Source organism: Oncorhynchus masou, chromosome 2 (genome assembly GCF_036934945.1).
Source record: "Oncorhynchus masou masou isolate Uvic2021 chromosome 2, UVic_Omas_1.1, whole genome shotgun sequence".
In the NCBI taxonomy this organism is placed as follows: domain Eukaryota; kingdom Metazoa; phylum Chordata; class Actinopteri; order Salmoniformes; family Salmonidae; genus Oncorhynchus; species Oncorhynchus masou.
In genome coordinates this window covers 9,935,567-9,954,021 of record NC_088213.1, presented here as the reverse complement: position 1 = coordinate 9,954,021, position 18,455 = coordinate 9,935,567, and the positions used below count along the sequence as shown (strand labels likewise).

Here is an 18,455-nt window from a genome sequence, read left to right as displayed (position 1 = left end):
GTTGGGTAAAGACAGGTCTATTTAATTAAGGTTCCCTGGACCCTCTGTGTTGGGTAAAGACGGGTCTATTTAATTAAGGTTCCCTGGCCCCTCTGTGTTGGGTAAAGACATGTCTATTTAATTAAGGTTCCCTGGACCCTCTGTGTTGGGTAAAGACAGGTCTATTTAAGATTCCCCTCTGTGTTGGGTAAAGACATGTCTATTTAATTAAGGTTCCCTGGACCCTCTGTGTTGGGTAAAGACAGGTCTATTTAATTAAGGTTCCCTAGACCTTCTGTGTTGGGTAAGGACTGGTCTATTTAATTAAGACTCCTCTCTGTGTTGGGTAAAGACAGGTCTATTTAATTAAGATTCCCCTCTGTGTTGGGTAAAGACAGGTATATTTAATTAAGGTTCCCCTCTGTGTTGGGTAAAGACAGGTCTATTTAATTAAGATTCCCCTCTGTGTTGGGTAAAGACAGGTCTATTTAATTAAGATTCCCCTCTGTGTTGGGTAAGGACTGGTCTATTTAATTAAGATTCCCCTCTGTGTTGGGTAAAGACAGGTCTATTTAATTAAGATTCCCCTCTGTGTTGGGTAAAGACTGGTCTATTTAATTAAGATTCCCCTCTGTGATTGGTAAAGACTGGTCTTTAATTAAGGTTCCCCTCTGTGTTTGGTAAAGACTGGTCTTTAATTAAGGTTCCCCTCTGTGTTTGGTAAAGACAGGTCTATTTAATTAAGATTCCCCTCTGTGTTTGGTAAAGACAGGTCTTTAATTAAGGTTCCCCTCTGTGTTTGGTAAAGACTGGTCTTTAATTAAGGTTCCCCTCTGTGTTTGGTAAAGACTGGTCTTTAATTAAGGTTCCCCTCTGTGTTTGGTAAAGACAGGTCTATTTAATTAAGATTCCCCTCTGTGTTTGGTAAAGACAGGTCTTTAATTAAGGTTCCCCTCTGTGTTGGGTAAAGACTGGTCTTTAATTAAGGCTCCCCTCTGTGTTGGGTAAAGACAGGTCTTTAATTAAGGTTCCCCTCTGTGTTGGGTAAAGACTGGTCTTTAATTAAGGTTCCCCTCTGTGTTGGGTAAAGACAGGTCTTTAATTAAGTTTCCCCTCTGTGTTGGGTAAAGACTGGTCTTTAATTAAGATTCCCCTCAGTGTTGGGTAAAGACAGGTCTATTTAATTAAGGTTCCCCTCTGTGTTGGGTAAAGACTGGTCTTTAATTAAGGTTCCCCTCAGTGTTGCGTAAAGACTGGTCTTTAATTAAGGCTCCCCTCTGTGTTGGGTAAAGACAGGTCTTTAATTAAGGTTCCCCTCTGTGTTGGGTAAAGACTGGTCTTTAATTAAGGTTCCCCTCTGTGTTGGGTAAAGACAGGTCTTTAATTAAGGTTCCCCTCTGTGTTGGGTAAAGACAGGTCTATTTAATTAAGGTTCCCCTCTGTGTTGTGTAAAGACTGGTCTTTAATTAAGGTTCCCCTCTGTGTTGGGTAAAGACTGGTCTTTAATTAAGGTTCCCCTCTGTGTTGGGTAAAGACTGGTCTTTAATTAAGGTTCCCCTCTGTGTTGGGTAAAGACTGGTCTTTAATTAAGGTTCCCTCTGTGTTGGGTAAAGACTGGTCTTTAATTAAGGTTCCCCTCTGTGTTGGGTAAAGACTGGTCTTTAATTAAGGTTCCCCTCTGTGTTGGGTAAAGACTGGTCTTTAATTAAGGTTCCCCTCTGTGTTGGGTAAAGACTGGTCTTTAATTAAGGTTCCCTTACAATGTAAACGTACTTACCTGGAGCCTTGTGGACAGTTGACTGAGCAGCATGATACGATCTTCACCCAGATCAATAAACATTTCACTGTTCAACTGTCAGGTTTGGTAATGCACTTTAATTCATTTAAAACATACAATGGAATAGAGCACTTGAAAATACTTGTTTTTCCACAAGATACCAACTGCCAAAAATATTACAAAAATATATTTAGGTTAAAATACAATACCAGGCTGTACAATGGCATTGTTCTCAGTGCCAGATGTCATTATACAGTTCAGTGTAAAAACTATGGCCTGAGAATCGATTTGTGTGGAATCTATTCTACATCTCCCCAATGTGTTCAATCAAATACAGAAAATGAGAAATGTTTGGTAAAAACTGTAGCTGCTTGTTCCAGGTGTTGTTTCTATGGTAACTGTCCTGTCCTGTTGAGACTAGAGCTGCTGTTTGTTCCAGGTGTTGTTTCCATGGTAACTGTCCTGTTGAGTAAAGACCAGAGCTGATGTTTGTTCCAGGTGTTGTTTCCATGGTAACTGTCCTGTTGAGTTAAGACCAGAGCTGCTGTTTGTTCCAGGTGTTGTTTCCATGGTAACTGTCCTGTTTAGTTAAGACCAGAGCTGCTGCTGCTTGCTCCAGATGTTTCTATGGTAACGGTCCTGTTGAGAGCTGTTCCTGAATCAGTGTGTATATTCATGTATATAATATTACATGCATCTGTCTCATCTCACAACTTCAATCATCTGTTCATTTTTCAAATAAGACTAAAGATGTACCTAAGTAGAGTCTGGTAACCATGGTGATAACACCCAGGATGTATAGTAAGATGGTCCGTCCAGAGGGTCTGTCTGCAAGTCCATGAAAAGCACCACAATCTGATCCTGAGTCAGTGCTAAAAGTTTGATGCTGATGTTGACCTGCTACTTTGCCTCCTGCACGTCCTTACTCTTCAAACGCCCCGCTCCTCCACAATAACCTGACCCAGAATCAGAAGTTTTATGGTGTTCTATGCTGATGTACCGCAGACCAAAGCAGCTGTTCCCAGACCTGTTGTTCCTCCCTGCTCCACCACCAACTCATCCATGTTGATGTATCACAGGGCTGAGCAGCTGTTCCCAGACCTGTTCCTTCTCCTACTTCTCCACCTCATCTATGCTGACGTAGCACAAGCCTGGGCGGCTGCTCCCAGACCCCCGCCTCCTGCTCCTCCACCACCACCACCTCATCTATGCTGACGTAGCACAAGCCTGAGTGGCTGCTCCCAGACCCCCGCCTCCTGCTCCTCCACCACCACCACCTCATCTATGCTGATGTAGCACAAGCCTGAGTGGCTGCTCCCAGACCCCCACCTCCTGCTCCACAGGCAGCAAGGTCCAGCAAGGCCAGCTCCCTGACCTCCTCCAGGAGAGAGTAGAGGTTGGGACATTTACTCTGTCTGAACTCTCTCTCCTCCTCGGACAGTTTAGAGGCCTGGCCCCTCTTCTCCTCCGCCTGCTGAGAGGCCTCCTCTGCCTGCCGAACCACCTCCTGGACCAGCTGGGACCGGCCCCTCGCCCCCTGGGGCTGGGAGGTCTGGACCTGAGTCTCGGGGGCCTGGTGGGGCCTGTTGCTGACCACTTCCAGACGGATTGTGTCTGAGTGACAACGTGATGGTTGTACTGAGATACGCACCTGAGGGGAAGAGGGGGGACGGGGGGGGGGGTAGAACTAGCATTAGTTCAACCGTTAAGATCTGAAGCCTGAGGAGCAGCTGGTTAGACGAATCAGAGGTGTTAGAGTAGGGCGGGAACAAAATCCTGCAGGAAGATCGCTCTCCAGGAGGAACGTGGGCCCCCTCGGGGCCTGCATTCACAAAGAGTCTAAAGTAATTGTAAAGTAATTGTGTAGAACTCACGGTGATGTGTTGGAACAGGTTGAAGGTTGAGGTGCCAGCAGCAGTAGTGGTAGTGATGTGGTCCAGGTATCTCTGTAGAGAACCAGTCTGCCAGTCACATCCTCCATCTTGTCTCTCACTCACCACCTGGCCCTCTGTTCTTCAGGTACACTGCCCCCTTCAGGCCATACCTGGGAACACACACAGTTGTCAGTGTGTTTACGGTACTCTTTTAAATCAACCTATTAATGGATATTTGTTTGATTAATATCTCAACATAAATCCCTGTAGTGATTTCTACTGTATGTTTTTGCTCAGTTCAATGCTAGCCTGGTCTCAGATCTATTTGTGCTGTCTTGTCAACTCCTATGATTTACTGGTTGGCAATGACCATATGAGTTGGTAAGACAGCACCAACTGATCTGGGACCAGTTCTACTGTTATGACCTTACTGTGATGACCTCTACTGTGATGACCTTACTGTGGTATGGAGACCAGCTCTACTGTGATGACCTTACTGTGGTATGAAGACCAGCTCTACTGTGATGACCTTACTGTGGTATGAAGACCAGCTCTACTGTGATGACCTTACTGTGATGACCTTACTGTGATGACCTTACTGTGGTATGAAGACCAGCTCTACTGTGATGACCTTACTGTGGTATGGAGACCAGCTCTACTGTGATGACCTTACTGTGGTATGGAGACCAGCTCTACTGTGATGACCTTACTGTGATGACCTTACTGTGGTATGAAGACCAGCTCTACTGTGATGACCTTACTGTGGTATGAAGACCAGCTCTACTGTGATGACCTTACTGTGGTATGGAGACCAGCTCTACTGTGATGACCTTACTGTGGTATGGAGACCAGCTCTACTGTGATGACCTTACTGTGGTATGAAGACCAGCTCTACTGTGATGACCTTACTGTGGTATGAAGACCAGCTCTACTGTGATGACCTTACTGTGATGACCTTACTGTGATGACCTTACTGTGGTATGAAGACCAGCTCTACTGTGATGACCTTACTGTGATGACCTTACTGTGATGACCTTACTGTGGTATGAAGACCAGCTCTACTGTGATGACCTTACTGTGGTATGGAGACCAGCTCTACTGTGATGACCTTACTGTGGTATGAAGACCAGCTCTACTGTGATGACCTTACTGAGGTATGAAGACCAGCTCTACTGTGATGACCTTACTGTGATGACCTTACTGAGGTATGAAGACCAGCTCTACTGTGATGACCTTACTGAGGTATGGAGACCAGCTCTACTGTGATGACCTTACTGTGGTATGGAGACCAGCTCTACTGTGATGACCTTACTGAGGTATGAAGACCAGCTCTACTGTGATGACCTTACTGAGGTATGAAGACCAGCTCTAATGTGATGACCTTACTGTGATGACCTTACTGAGGTATGAAGACCAGCTCTACTGTGATGACCTTACTGAGGTATGAAGACCAGCTCTACTGTGATGACCTTACTGTGATGACCTTACTGAGGTATGAAGACCAGCTCTACTGTGATGACCTTACTGTTGTATGAAGACCAGCTCTACTGTGATGACCTTACTGTGGTATGGAGACCAGCTCTACTGTGATGACCTTACTGTGGTATGGAGACCAGCTCTACTGTGATGACCTTACTGTGGTATGAAGACCAGCTCTACTGTGATGACCTTACTGTGGTATGAAGACCAGCTCTACTGTGATGACCTTACTGTGATGACTTTACTGTGATGACCTTACTGTGGTATGAAGACCAGCTCTACTGTGATGACCTTACTGTGATGACCTTACTGTGATGACCTTACTGTGGTATGAAGACCAGCTCTACTGTGATGACCTTACTGTGGTATGGAGACCAGCTCTACTGTGATGACCTTACTGTGGTATGAAGACCAGCTCTACTGTGATGACCTTACTGAGGTATGAAGACCAGCTCTACTGTGATGACCTTACTGTGATGACCTTACTGAGGTATGAAGACCAGCTCTACTGTGATGACCTTACTGAGGTATGAAGACCAGCTCTACTGTGATGACTTTACTGAGGTATGGAGACCAGCTCTACTGTGATGACCTTACTGTGGTATGGAGACCAGCTCTACTGTGATGACCTTACTGAGGTATGAAGACCAGCTCTACTGTGATGACCTTACTGAGGTATGAAGACCAGCTCTAATGTGATGACCTTACTGTGATGACCTTACTGAGGTATGAAGACCAGCTCTACTGTGATGACCTTACTGAGGTATGAAGACCAGCTCTACTGTGATGACCTTACTATGGTATGAAGACCAGCTCTACTGTGATGACCTTACTGTGGTATGGAGACCAGCTCTACTGTGATGACCTTACTGTGATGACCTTACTGTGGTATGAAGACCAGCTCTACTGTGATGACCTTACTGTGGTATGAAGACCAGCTCTACTGTGATGACCTTACTGTGGTATGAAGACCAGCTCTACTGTGATGACCTTACTGTGGTATGAAGACCAGCTCTACTGTGATGACCTTACTGTGATGACCTTACTGTGGCATGAAGACCAGCTCTACTGTGATGACCTTACTGTGATGACCTTACTGTGGTATGAAGACCAGCTCTACTGTGATGACCTTACTGTGGTATGAAGACCAGCTCTACTGTGATGACCTTACTGTGGTATGGAGACCAGCTCTACTGTGATGACCTTACTGTGATGACCTTACTGTGGCATGAAGACCAGCTCTACTGTGATGACCTTACTGTGATGACCTTACTGTGGTATGAAGACCAGCTCTACTGTGATGACCTCACTGTGATGACCTTACTGTGGCATGAAGACCAGCTCTACTGTGATGACCTTACTGTGATGACCTTACTGTGGTATGAAGACCAGCTCTACTGTGATGACCTTACTGTGGTATGAAGACCAGCTCTACTGTGATGACCTTACTGTGGTATGAAGACCAGCTCTACTGTGATGACCTTACTGTGGTATGGAGACCAGCTCTACTGTGATGACCTTACTGTGGTATGAAGACCAGCTCTACTGTGATGACCTTACTGTGGTATGAAGACCAGCTCTACTGTGATGACCTTACTGTGGTATGAAGACCAGCTCTACTGTGATGACCTTACTGTGGTATGAAGACCAGCTCTACTGTGATGACCTTACTGTGGTATGGAGACCAGCTCTACTGTGATGACCTTACTGTGATGACCTTACTGTGATGACCTTACTGTGATGACCTTACTGTGGTATGAAGACCAGCTCTACTGTGATGACCTTACTGTGGTATGGAGACCAGCTCTACTGTGATGACCTTACTGTGGTATGAAGACCAGCTCTACTGTGATGACCTTACTGAGGTATGAAGACCAGCTCTACTGTGATGACCTTACTGTGATGACCTTACTGAGGTATGAAGACCAGCTCTACTGTGATGACCTTACTGAGGTATGAAGACCAGCTCTACTGTGATGACTTTACTGAGGTATGGAGACCAGCTCTACTGTGATGACCTTACTGTGGTATGGAGACCAGCTCTACTGTGATGACCTTACTGAGGTATGAAGACCAGCTCTACTGTGATGACCTTACTGAGGTATGAAGACCAGCTCTAATGTGATGACTTTACTGTGGTATGAAGACCAGCTCTACTGTGATGACCTTACTGAGGTATGAAGACCAGCTCTACTGTGATGACCTTACTGTGATGACCTTACTGAGGTATGAAGACCAGCTCTACTGTGATGACCTTACTGAGGTATGAAGACCAGCTCTACTGTGATGACTTTACTGAGGTATGGAGACCAGCTCTACTGTGATGACCTTACTGTGGTATGGAGACCAGCTCTACTGTGATGACCTTACTGTGGTATGAAGACCAGCTCTACTGTGATGACCTTACTGTGATGACCTTACTGTGGTATGGAGACCAGCTCTACTGTGATGACCTTACTGTGGTATGGAGACCAGCTCTACTGTGATGACCTTACTGTGATGACCTTACTGTGGTATGAAGACCAGCTCTACTGTGATGACCTTACTGTGGTATGAAGACCAGCTCTACTGTGATGACCTTACTGTGGTATGGAGACCAGCTCTACTGTGATGACCTTACTGTGGTATGGAGACCAGCTCTACTGTGATGACCTTACTGTGGTATGAAGACCAGCTCTACTGTGATGACCTTACTGTGGTATGAAGACCAGCTCTACTGTGATGACCTTACTGTGATGACCTTACTGTGATGACCTTACTGTGGTATGAAGACCAGCTCTACTGTGATGACCTTACTGTGATGACCTTACTGTGATGACCTTACTGTGGTATGAAGACCAGCTCTACTGTGATGACCTTACTGTGGTATGGAGACCAGCTCTACTGTGATGACCTTACTGTGGTATGAAGACCAGCTCTACTGTGATGACCTTACTGAGGTATGAAGACCAGCTCTACTGTGATGACCTTACTGTGATGACCTTACTGAGGTATGAAGACCAGCTCTACTGTGATGACCTTACTGAGGTATGAAGACCAGCTCTACTGTGATGACCTTACTGAGGTATGGAGACCAGCTCTACTGTGATGACCTTACTGTGGTATGGAGACCAGCTCTACTGTGATGACCTTACTGAGGTATGAAGACCAGCTCTACTGTGATGACCTTACTGAGGTATGAAGACCAGCTCTAATGTGATGACCTTACTGTGATGACCTTACTGAGGTATGAAGACCAGCTCTACTGTGATGACCTTACTGAGGTATGAAGACCAGCTCTACTGTGATGACCTTACTGTGATGACCTTACTGAGGTATGAAGACCAGCTCTACTGTGATGACCTTACTGTTGTATGAAGACCAGCTCTACTGTGATGACCTTACTGTGGTATGGAGACCAGCTCTACTGTGATGACCTTACTGTGGTATGGAGACCAGCTCTACTGTGATGACCTTACTGTGGTATGAAGACCAGCTCTACTGTGATGACCTTACTGTGGTATGAAGACCAGCTCTACTGTGATGACCTTACTGTGATGACTTTACTGTGATGACCTTACTGTGGTATGAAGACCAGCTCTACTGTGATGACCTTACTGTGATGACCTTACTGTGATGACCTTACTGTGGTATGAAGACCAGCTCTACTGTGATGACCTTACTGTGGTATGAAGACCAGCTCTACTGTGATGACCTTACTGTGGTATGGAGACCAGCTCTACTGTGATGACCTTACTGTGGTATGAAGACCAGCTCTACTGTGATGACCTTACTGAGGTATGAAGACCAGCTCTACTGTGATGACCTTACTGTGATGACCTTACTGAGGTATGAAGACCAGCTCTACTGTGATGACCTTACTGAGGTATGAAGACCAGCTCTACTGTGATGACTTTACTGAGGTATGGAGACCAGCTCTACTGTGATGACCTTACTGTGGTATGGAGACCAGCTCTACTGTGATGACCTTACTGAGGTATGAAGACCAGCTCTACTGTGATGACCTTACTGAGGTATGAAGACCAGCTCTAATGTGATGACCTTACTGTGATGACCTTACTGAGGTATGAAGACCAGCTCTACTGTGATGACCTTACTGAGGTATGAAGACCAGCTCTACTGTGATGACCTTACTATGGTATGAAGACCAGCTCTACTGTGATGACCTTACTGTGGTATGGAGACTAGCTCTACTGTGATGACCTTACTGTGATGACCTTACTGTGGTATGAAGACCAGCTCTACTGTGATGACCTTACTGTGGTATGAAGACCAGCTCTACTGTGATGACCTTACTGTGGTATGAAGACCAGCTCTACTGTGATGACCTTACTGTGGTATGAAGACCATCTCTACTGTGATGACCTTACTGTGATGACCTTACTGTGGCATGAAGACCAGCTCTACTGTGATGACCTTACTGTGATGACCTTACTGTGGTATGAAGACCAGCTCTACTGTGATGACCTTACTGTGGTATGAAGACCAGCTCTACTGTGATGACCTTACTGTGGTATGGAGACCAGCTCTACTGTGATGACCTTACTGTGATGACCTTACTGTGGCATGAAGACCAGCTCTACTGTGATGACCTTACTGTGATGACCTTACTGTGGTATGAAGACCAGCTCTACTGTGATGACCTCACTGTGATGACCTTACTGTGGCATGAAGACCAGCTCTACTGTGATGACCTTACTGTGATGACCTTACTGTGGTATGAAGACCAGCTCTACTGTGATGACCTTACTGTGGTATGAAGACCAGCTCTACTGTGATGACCTTACTGTGGTATGAAGACCAGCTCTACTGTGATGACCTTACTGTGGTATGGAGACCAGCTCTACTGTGATGACCTTACTGTGGTATGAAGACCAGCTCTTCTGTGATGACCTTACTGTGGTATGAAGACCAGCTCTACTGTGATGACCTTACTGTGGTATGAAGACCAGCTCTACTGTGATGACCTTACTGTGGTATGAAGACCAGCTCTACTGTGATGACCTTACTGTGGTATGGAGACCAGCTCTACTGTGATGACCTTACTGTGATGACCTTACTGTGGTATGAAGACCAGCTCTACTGTGATGACCTTACTGTGGTATGAAGACCAGCTCTACTGTGATGACCTTACTGTGGTATGAAGACCAGCTCTACTGTGATGACCTTACTGTGGTATGAAGACCAGCTCTACTGTGATGACCTTACTGAGGTATGGAGACCAGGTCTACTGTGATGACCTTACTGTGGTATGAAGACCAGCTCTACTGTGATGACCTTACTGTGGTATGGAGACCAGCTCTACTGTGATGACCTTACTGTGATGACCTTACTGTGGTATGAAGACCAGCTCTACTGTGATGACCTTACTGTGGTATGAAGACCAGCTCTACTGTGATGACCTTACTGTGGTATGAAGACCAGCTCTACTGTGATGACCTTACTGTGGTATGAAGACCAGCTCTACTGTGATGACCTTACTGTGGTATGAAGACCAGCTCTACTGTGATGACCTTACTGTGATGACCTTACTGTGGTATGGAGACCAGCTCTACTGTGATGACCTTACTGTGATGACCTTACTGTGGTATGAAGACCAGCTCTACTGTGATGACCATACTGTGGTATGAAGACCAGCTCTACTGTGATGACCTTACTGTGGTGTGATGACCAGCTCTACTGTGATGACCTTACTGAGGTATGGAGACCAGCTCTACTGTGATGACCTTACTGTGATGACCTTACTGTGGTATGAAGACCAGCTCTACTGTGATGACCTTACTGTGGTATGAAGACCAGCTCTACTGTGATGACCTTACTGTGGTATGAAGACCAGCTCTACTGTGATGACCTTACTGTGGTATGAAGACCAGCTCTACTGTGATGACCTTACTGTGATGACCTCTACTGTGATGTCCTTACTGTGGTATGGAGACCAGCTCTACTGTGATTTCCTTACTGTGATGACCTTACTGTGGTATGAAGACCAGCTCTACTGTGATGACCTTACTGTGGTATGAAGACCAGCTCTACTGTGATGACCTTACTGTGGTATGAAGACCAGCTCTACTGTGATGACCTTACTGTGGTATGAAGACCAGCTCTACTGTGATGACCTTACTGTGATGACCTTACTGTGGTATGAAGACCAGCTCTACTGTGATGACCTTACTGTGGTATGAAGACCAGCTCTACTGTGATGACCTTACTGTGGTATGGAGACCAGCTCTACTGTGATGACCTTACTGTGGTATGGAGACCAGCTCTACTGTGATGACCTTACTGTGATATGAAGACCAGCTCTACTGTGATGACCTTACTGTGGTATGAAGACCAGCTCTACTGTGATGACCTTACTGTGGTATGAAGACCAGCTCTACTGTGATGACCTTACTGTGGTATGAAGACCAGCTCTACTGTGATGACCTTACTGTGATGACCTTACTGTGGTATGAAGACCAGCTCTACTGTGATGACCTTACTGTGGTATGAAGACCAGCTCTACTGTGATGACCTTACTGTGGTATGGAGACCAGCTCTACTGTGATGACCTTACTGTGATGACCTTACTGTGGTATGGAGACCAGCTCTACTGTGATGACCTTACTGTGATGACCTTACTGTGGTATGAAGACCAGCTCTACTGTGATGACCTTACTGTGGTATGAAGACCAGCTCTACTGTGATGACCTTACTGTGGTATGGAGACCAGCTCTACTGTGATGACCTTACTGTGGTATGAAGACCAGCTCTACTGTGATGACCTTACTGTGGTATGAAGACCAGCTCTACTGTGTTGACCTTACTGTGATGACCTTACTGTGGTATGAAGACCAGCTCTACTGTGATGACCTTACTGTGATGACCTTACTGTGGTATGAAGACCAGCTCTACTGTGATGACCTTACTGTGGTATGAAGACCAGCTCTACTGTGATGACCTTACTGTGGTATGAAGACCAGCTCTACTGTGATGACCTTACTGTGATGACCTTACTGTGGTATGAAGACCAGCTCTACTGTGATGACCTTACTGTGGTATGAAGACCAGCTCTACTGTGATGACCTTACTGTGGTATGAAGACCAGCTCTACTGTGATGACCTTACTGTGATGACCTTACTGTGGTATGAAGACCAGCTCTACTGTGATGACCTTACTGTGGTATGAAGACCAGCTCTACTGTGATGACCTTACTGTGATGACCTTACTGTGGTATGAAGACCAGCTCTACTGTGATGACCTTACTGTGGTATGAAGACCAGCTCTACTGTGATGACCTTACTGTGGTATGAAGACCAGCTCTACTGTGATGACCTTACTGTGGTATGGAGACCAGCTCTACTGTGATGACCTTACTGAGGTATGAAGACCAGCTCTACTGTGATGACCTTACTGAGGTATGGAGACCAGCTCTACTGTGATGACCTTACTGTGGTATGAAGACCAGCTCTACTGTGATGACCTTACTGTGGTATGAAGACCAGCTCTACTGTGATGACCTTACTGTGGTATGAAGACCAGCATGCCGTTGGCTCTGATGGTGTAGATGACCGCGTCGGCCACACAGCGCTCGTCTGTCTCTGGGTCTTTGTCTCTGAAGTAGAGGCACTGGAATAGCTCTGTGGACACCTTCTGGGCATGCTGTGCTGCCTATGGGGTCAGAGGGTAGAGGTTGGAGTGCAGGGGTCAATGTCAGCAGATAAGCATCCCCACAGGGTATTTTCTACAGTAAAAGACTCCACACACTGTGCTCTATGCTCCCATGTCATTTATTGAAACAACGTTGACCCTTAGGTCTTCATCACCCCCAAGTCGTCCGTTTGGAGATGAATGATATCTTCTCTTATCTCATTGGATCTTTATTTCGTTTTTAATGCTATTGTGGATGTTTGGTATTGCTACGATACTGACCCTGTTCTTGTTGTTGATTTGCTGAGCCACCTCCTCCAACTCTTTGTTACTAGCTAAGGCCTTGGCTGGCCCCGCCCCTTTCTCCATGGCGATGGCTGCGGTGAGCAGGCGGTGGACGATCATGTCGGCATAGCGACGGATGGGAGAGGTGAAGTGGGTGTATCGGTCCAGAGCCAGACCTGAAGAAAGAGACAACAAATCATCTCTGTCCAGATATAACCTGGGCCCTGAGAGTAAACCTGTCCAGATATAACCTGGGCCCCTGGGCCCTGAGAATAGATCTGTCCAGATATAACCTGGGCCCTGAGAGTAGATCTCTCCAGATATAACCTGGGCCCTGAGAGTAGATCTGTCCAGATATAACCTGGGCCCCTGGGCCCTGAGAGTAGATCTGTCCAGATATAACCTGGGCCCTGAGAGTAGATCTGTCCAGATATAACCTGGGCCCTGAGAGTAAACCTGTCCAGATATAACCTGGGCCCCTGGGCCCTGAGAATAGATCTGTCCAGATATAACCTGGGCCCTGAGAGTAGATCTGTCCAGATATAACCTGGGCCTTGAGAGTAGATCTGTCCAGATATAACCTGGGCCCTGAGAGTAGATCTGTCCAGATATAACCTGGGCCCTGAGAGTAGATCTGTCCAGATATAACCTGGGCCCTGAGAGTAGATCTGTCCAGATATAACCTGGGCTCTGAGAGTAGATCTGTCCAGATATAACCTGGGCCCTGAGATTAGATCTGTCCAGATATAACCTGGGCCCTGAGAATAGATCTGTCCAGATATAACCTGGGCCCTGAGAATAGATCTGTCCATAGTGATAGTACTGGCCTTAGGACATTAGTTACCACAGTGATAGCCGTGGTCCTGAGGACATTAGTTACCATAGTGATAGCCGTGGTCCTGAGGACATTAGTTACCATAGTGATAGTACTGTTCGACAGGGCAGGCTCCGGTAGAGAAGTAGAGGGCATTAGACATGGCCATGGTAGCCATCACCCTCAGCAGCCGGTTCACCAGCGGGTCCCGGGGGTCCACGGCCCGGTCCAGGGAGTCAGCCAGGGCCTTGTTTGACCTGGGACAGGGAGTCAAGGTTATGGGTTGAACTTCACTGCTATTTGTCATTTGATCGAGCCTGTACGTTTGAATTAGTTGTTCTTTTGCTTGACTGGTGTGCAGACATGGGATCAAACACATTTGTCAAATACTTGGGAGTTTTCACTTTTGGGAGTATTCCATTCGTTCCATGGCACAAGGTTAAACTACATGAAGTGCAAGTCAATCATTTGACATATTTAATATGAGACATGTCTGGAATGTTCCACGTCTCTGTTCAAAGATGATAATAATTCCATGCATATCGATGCATATCGATACATATCCATATCGATACATATCCATACATATCCATATCCATGCATATCCATATCGATAGTTCAATGGCTTATAACACAGTTAATAGAAGTGTTATTAACACAGCTTATAACCTGTACCTGGTGTCTATGTATAGTTAAATGGCTGGTTAGTTAGTGACACCATAGTAACAGTATACCTGGTGTCTATGTATCGTTAAATGGCTGGTTAGTTAGTGACACCATACCAACAGTCTACCTGGTGTCTATGTATCGTTAAATGGCTGGTTAGTTAGTGACACCATACCAACAGTCTACCTGGTGTCTATGTATAGTTAAATGGCTGGTTAGGTAGTGACACCATAGTAACAGTATACCTGGTGTCTATGTATAGTTAAATGTCTGGTTACTTAGTGACACCATAGTAACAGTCTACCTGGTGTCTATGTATAGTTAAATGTCTGGTTACTTAGTGACACCATAGTAACAGTCTACCTGGTGTCTATGTATAGTTAAATGGCTGGTTAGTTAGTGACACCATAGTAACAGTATACCTGGTGTCTATGGTGAAGCCGCGTGCCCGGGCACTGTCCTGCAGCTGGTTGAAGAATTCCTGGCGTGGGGGCGGGTGGTGGCGCAGCAAGGCCTGCTGGGGGAAACTCTCCTGGATCTTCCGGGCTACCCAGTGATTGGCATAGATCATGCACTCTGCCACCTGGAAACACACCATTCTCCATCTTGTTAGCTAGGATGTGCATTGGCTAGCTCCTTGATAGGAATGACAAGCAGGATTCGTTGGCGAACATGCTATGGTTTCTACTTCTTCAAATAGTCAGTTACAACAGTCAAACATTACAACAACAAACATTACAACATCAAACATTACAACATCAAACCTTACAACAATAAACATGACAACAGTCAAACATTACAACAGTCAAACATGACAACAGTCAAACATTACAACAGTCAAACATGACAACAAACATTACAACAGTCAAACATTACAAAAACAAACATTACAACAGTCAAACATGACAACAACAAACATGACAACAGTCAAACATGACAACAGTCAAACATGACAACAGTCAGACATTACAAAAACAAACATTACAACAGTCAAACATGACAACAACAAACATGACAACAGTCAAACATGAAAACAGTCAGACATGACAACAGTCAAACATTACAACAGTCAAACATTACAACAGTCAAACGTGACAACATTCAAACATTACAACAGTCAAACATGACAACAGTCAGACATGACAACAGTCAAACATTACAACAGTCAAACGTGACAACAGTCAAACATGACAACAGTCAAACATTACAACAGTCAAACATTATAACAGTCAAACATTACAACAACAAACATTACAAAAACAAACATGACAACAACAAACATTACAACAGTCAAACATGACAACAGTCAAACATTACAACAACAAACATTACAAAAACAAACATTACAACAGTCAAACGTGACAACATTCAAACAATTGTATGTTGTTTTTTCAACGTAACCTTTTTTTTGTCACACAAGAAAACAGTGAACAGAAATATGAATTCAAACGTCTGTTGCTACAAGGTTTTGTTCCCCACCGTCTCATGGACCTCCAGTGGCTGTCTGGGCACCAGGGCTGTGATGTTCCTGTCCTCATCCAGCTGCGCCCTCACCTCTACCCCCTCCAGCTCCAACGCTCCTCCCTTGTCCCTCTGGGCACGCAGCTGTCTGGTGGACAGAAGTATGGTGCATTTATGGAAGTGTTATCTAATCATTGTTAAAGAACGATGAACAGAAACCCTCTAGTACCCAACAGGCCACGTGGGTGAGACAGTGATTAACAGAAACTCTCTAGTAACCACCAGGCCACGTGGGTGAGACAGTGATTAACAGAAACTCTCTAGTAACCACCAGGCCACGTGGGTGAGACAGTGATTAACAGAAACTCTCTAGTAACCACCAGGCCACGTGGGTGAGACAGTGATTAACAGAAACTCTCTAGTAACCACCAGGCCACGTGGGTGAGACAGTGATTAACAGAAACTCTCTAGTAACCACCAGGCCACGTGGGTGAGACAGTGATTAACAGAAACCCTCTGGTACCCAACAGACCACGTGGGTGAGACAGTGATTAATAGAAACCCTCTGTACCTACCTGGCCACGTGGGTGAGGGTCTCCAGGGCCTGGGTGAGCTGGGCCAGCTTGGCATCCCTCTCCCCAGGTGGTAGCCGGGCTATAGAAGAAGAAGATAACTTTATTGACAACACAATGAAGAAATCACTTTGGCTTCACAATAAGATGAATTAAACCAGCACATAAAAACAGATCTGTTCTATTCCCTCTATAGTGCACTACTTTAGACAGCCTGGAGAAGGGTAGTGCACTACTTCAGACAGCCTGGAGAAGGGTAGTGCACTACTGGAGAAGGGTAGTGCACTACTGGAGAAGGGTAGTGCACTACTGGAGAAGGGTAGTGCACTACTTTAGACAGTCTGGAGAAGGGTAGTGCACTACTTCAGACAGCCTGGAGAAGGGTAGTGCACTACTGGAGAAGGGTAGTGCACTACTGGAGAAGGGTAGTGCACTACTGGAGAAGGGTAGTGCACTACTTTAGACAGTCTGGAGAAGGGTAGTGCACTACTTTAGACAGCCTGGAGAAGGGTAGTGCACTACTTTAGACAGCCTGGAGAAGGGTAGTGCACTACTTTAGACAGCCTAGAGAAGGGTAGTGCACTACTTTAGACAGCCTGGAGAAGGGTAGTGCACTACTTTAGACAGCCTGGAGAAGGGTAGTGCACTACTTTAGACAGCCTGGAGAAGGGTAGTGCACTACTTTAGACAGCCTGGAGAAGGGTAGTGCACTACTGGAGAAGGGTAGTGCACTACTTTAGACAGCCTGGAGAAGAGTAGTGCACTACTTTAGACAGCCTGGAGAAGGGTAGTGCACTACTTTAGACAGCCTGGAGAAGGGTAGTGCACTACTTTAGACAGCCTGGAGAAGAGTAGTGCACTACTTTAGACAGCCTAGAGAAGGGTAGTGCACTACTTTAGACAGCCTGGAGAAGGGTAGTGCACTACTTTAGACAGCCTGGAGAAGAGTAGTGCACTACTTTAGACAGCCTAGAGAAGGGTAGTGCACTACTTTAGACAGCCTGGAGAAGGGTAGTGCACTACTTTAGACAGCCTGGAGAAGAGTAGTGCACTACTTTAGACAGCCTAGAGAAGGGTAGTGCACTACTTTAGACAGCCTGGAGAAGAGTAGTGCACTACTTTAGACAGCCTGGAGAAGGGTAGTGCACTACTTTAGACAGCCTGGAGAAGGGTAGTGCACTACTTTAGATAGCCTGGAGAAGGGTAGTGCACTACTTTAGACAGCCTGGAGAAGGGTAGTGCACTACTTTAGACAGCCTGGAGAAGGGTAGTGCACTACTTTAGACAGCCTGGAGAAGGGTAGTGCACTACTTCAGACAGTCTGGAGAAGGGTAGTGCACTACTTTAGACAGCCTGGAGAAGGGTAGTGCACTACTTTAGACAGCCTGGAGAAGGGTAGTGCACTACTTTAGACAGCCTGGAGAAGGGTAGTGCACTACTTTAGACAGCCTGGAGAAGGGTAGTGCACTACTTTAGACAGCCTAGAGAAGGGTAGTGCACTACTTTAGACAGCCTAGAGAAGGGTAGTGCACTACTTTAGACAGCCTGGAGAAGGGTAGTGCACTACTTTAGACAGCCTGGAGAAGGGTAGTGCACTACTTTAGACAGTCTGGAGAAGGGTAGTGCACTACTTTAGACAGCCTAGAGAAGGGTAGTGCACTACTTTAGACAGCCTAGAGAAGGGTAGTGCACTACTTTAGACAGCCTGGAGAAGGGTAGTGCACTACTTTAGATAGCCTGGAGAAGGGTAGTGCACTACTTTAGACAGCCTGGAGAAGGGTAGTGCACTACTTTAGACAGCCTGGAGAAGGGTAGTGCACTACTTTAGACAGCCTGGAGAAGGGTAGTGCACTACTTTAGACAGCCTAGAGAAGGGTAGTGCACTACTTTAGACAGTCTGGAGAAGGGTAGTGCACTA

General features: G+C 45.9%; 1 pseudogene; it reads right to left on the bottom strand.

Moving 5' to 3' along the window:
* Positions 1-1,834: 1,834 nt before the first annotated feature.
* Positions 1,835-18,455, bottom strand: part of LOC135555088 (DIS3-like exonuclease 1) — a 36,312-nt pseudogene continuing 19,691 nt past the window's right edge.